This window comes from Hipposideros armiger, unplaced genomic scaffold (genome assembly GCF_001890085.2).
Source record: "Hipposideros armiger isolate ML-2016 unplaced genomic scaffold, ASM189008v1 scaffold_505, whole genome shotgun sequence".
Classification (NCBI taxonomy): Eukaryota; Metazoa; Chordata; class Mammalia; order Chiroptera; family Hipposideridae; genus Hipposideros; species Hipposideros armiger.
This window is the reverse complement of record NW_017731855.1, coordinates 341,812-344,808: the sequence shown is the minus strand read 5'-3', so window position 1 is coordinate 344,808 and position 2,997 is coordinate 341,812.

Genomic DNA, 2,997 nt, shown 5'->3' with positions numbered 1-2,997 from the left:
TGAAGACCAAAAGGACAGCAACTTGTCTGTTCCCCTTCCCCCAATTCCCCAGCACTGTTCCCATCCCCCAATTCCCCAATAAAAAATCTTTAAATAAAAGGAAAACTGTATTAAAATTGTAATACTCAATATATACTGATAATAAAACATGAACACAAGTCACGTTTGACTTCTGCAATTACAAGAGGTGTTCAAAGTGGTTACCATCAGTGTCCGGACACTTCTGATTACAGCGAACTACTGCTTGAGCTACGTTGAGCAAAGTGTCCACTTGTATACATTTTTTCGTACCCTTGGTATATAACTGTATGTATGAGGTCAAAAAATTAAGTTCGTGAACTCATCCTAGAAAAAGTGCTACATACCTCATTGCTGAATATCACTATGGTCACCTTTGAAGTACTCCCCTTGGGAAGCTATGCACTCATGCCAGCACCTAGTCCACCCTTCAAAGCAGTTTTGGAACTCTTTTTCTGGAATGACCATCAGAGCTGTCGTCATATTGCCCTTGATGTCCTGAATGTCATCAAAATGTCTTCCTTCCAATATTTCCTTTATCTTCGGGTAAAGAAAAAAGTCATTGGGGGCCAGATCAGGTGAGTAGGGAGAGTGTTCCAATGCACTATTTGTTTACTGGCTAAAATATGCCTCACAGACAGTGCTGTGTGAGCTGGTGCATTGTCGTAATGCAAGAGCCATGCATTTTTGGCAAAAAGTTCAGGTCGTCTAACTTTTTCACACAGCCTTTTCAGCACTTCCAAATAGTAAACTTGGTGAACTATTTGTCCAGTTGGTACGAATGCATAATGGGTAATCCCTCTGATATCAAAAAAGGTTAGCAACATTGTTGCAACAAGTTCGTGAACTTTATTGTTAGTTCATAACCAAACTAAAAGCATAGAAGAAAATGTAAGAGGATATGGTTTTGGCCTTGGGAAATGGAATAGCTACCTAAAAAGGACCCACTCCCTCAAAAAGAAAGAAACGTTCCTCTTGGGTATTGACCTTGGAGAGTAATCACTGAGTCATATGGTAAACTTACATTTAACATTTTTAGAAACTGCCAAGTTGTTTTCCAAAGTGGTGGTACCATGTACATTCCCACCAGCAATTGATGAAGTTTCCCATTTCTCTGCATCTTTGCCAATCATTGTTATGTCCGCCTTTTTTATTTTAGCCATTCTAATGTGTATGCAATGGTATCTCATTGTGGTTTTAATTTGCCTTTCAATAGTAACTAATGATATTGATCATATTTTCATGTTTTTTTAAAACAGCTTTATTGAGGTATAATTTGCATACCATAAAATTGGTTGGGGTAACTGTTCAATTAAACAACTTTTAGTAAATTTACAGAGCTGTGCAACCATCAACACAGTCCACTAAACATTCCATCAACCGAAGGAGATCCATTTGGTCCATTTGCAATTAATCTCCACCCCTAGACCTAGGTCACAACTAATCTACTTTCTGTCTATATAGATTTGTCTTTTCTGGACATTTAATATAAATCGAATCATAGGATATGTGGTCTTTTGTACCTGGTCTCTAAATGTTTTGGTGTTTTTTTTTTAAGATTTTATTGAGGAATCGTGGGAGGGGAAAAGCGCTGGGGAATTGGGGGAAGGGGAACAGACAAGTTGCTGTTGTTTTGTTCTTCAGTCTAGATGTGGAGGACATTGCTTCACTGGCCCATGTGGGTATTGTGATCATTGCACTCTTCCCGGGTGAGGCAGATGGGTTGCCAGCCTCTGGACGGCCACGAACAGCAGCTCTTGAGAGCTCACACCGCCTGCCAGCCAGCTCACACTGGCTGCCAGCCACAAATGGTAGCTTATGGCAGCCCACTGCAGCAGGGGCTGCAGCCTACGCCGTCGCCGGGGACTAACAGCAGCCCAGCTCCAGGTCGAGCAGTTGTTCACCATCTTAACTGTAGAGGGCAGTGTCACTGGCCCCCATGTGGGATCCGAATCGGGGCCCTGCTGCTCAGAGCTGGCATCCCAAGCCAGTTCTTAACCAACGTGCCACTCGGCCGGCCCTAAATATTTTTGAAATTCATTCATGTTATAGCATGTATCAGTAGTTTGTTCCTGTCATCCCTAAATAGTATTCCACTGAATAAATATACTATATTTTATCTGTTCACCAGTTGATGGACATTTTGGATTGTTTCTCATTACTGGCTAGAATGAATAAAGCTGCTATGAACATCTATGTGCAAATCTTTCTGTGGACATATGTTTTCATTTCTCCTGGGTATATACCTAGGAGTAGGATTGCTGGGTCATATAGTAACTATGTTGACGTTTTTAAGGAACTGTCAAACTGTTTTTCAAAGTGGCTGCGTCATTTTATATTTCCATCATCAATGTATAAGGATTCCAATGTCTCTACATTTTTTGCAAACATTTATTATTATAAAATGTTCTTCTTTGTCTCTAGTAACTTTTTTATCTAAAGTCTATTTTATCTGATATCATATAACTACACCAGCATTCTTATGTTACTTTTTGTGTGGTACATCTTTCTCATTCCTCTTACTTTCAACATATTCGTGTCTCTTTGAAACTAAAGTGCTTCCCTTACAGACAGCATGTAGTTTGATCTTGGGTTTTTAATCCAGTCTGACAATATCATCTTTTGATTAAGTTGTAAAATTCATTCACATTTAATGGTATTATTAGTATGGATTTGTTGGCCATTTTACTAATATTTTTTTCTATACGTTTCATCTTTTTTGTTCCTCTCTTCTACTTTTACTGCCATATTTTTGTTACTAAACACATATTTTCCACTGTATCTTCTTAACTCCTTTGTTAAATAACTTCTGTATAATTTTTGAGTTATTTTTCTTAGTCTGTTGTACTAACCTAAAGATTTTTCAAGTCTGTTGTACTAACCTACATATTTACCATCTGTGATACACTTTATTCTGTCCTATGGTTTTAAATCACTGTTTGCTGTCATTTACTTGTTCTAATATAGTTTCATTCCCTC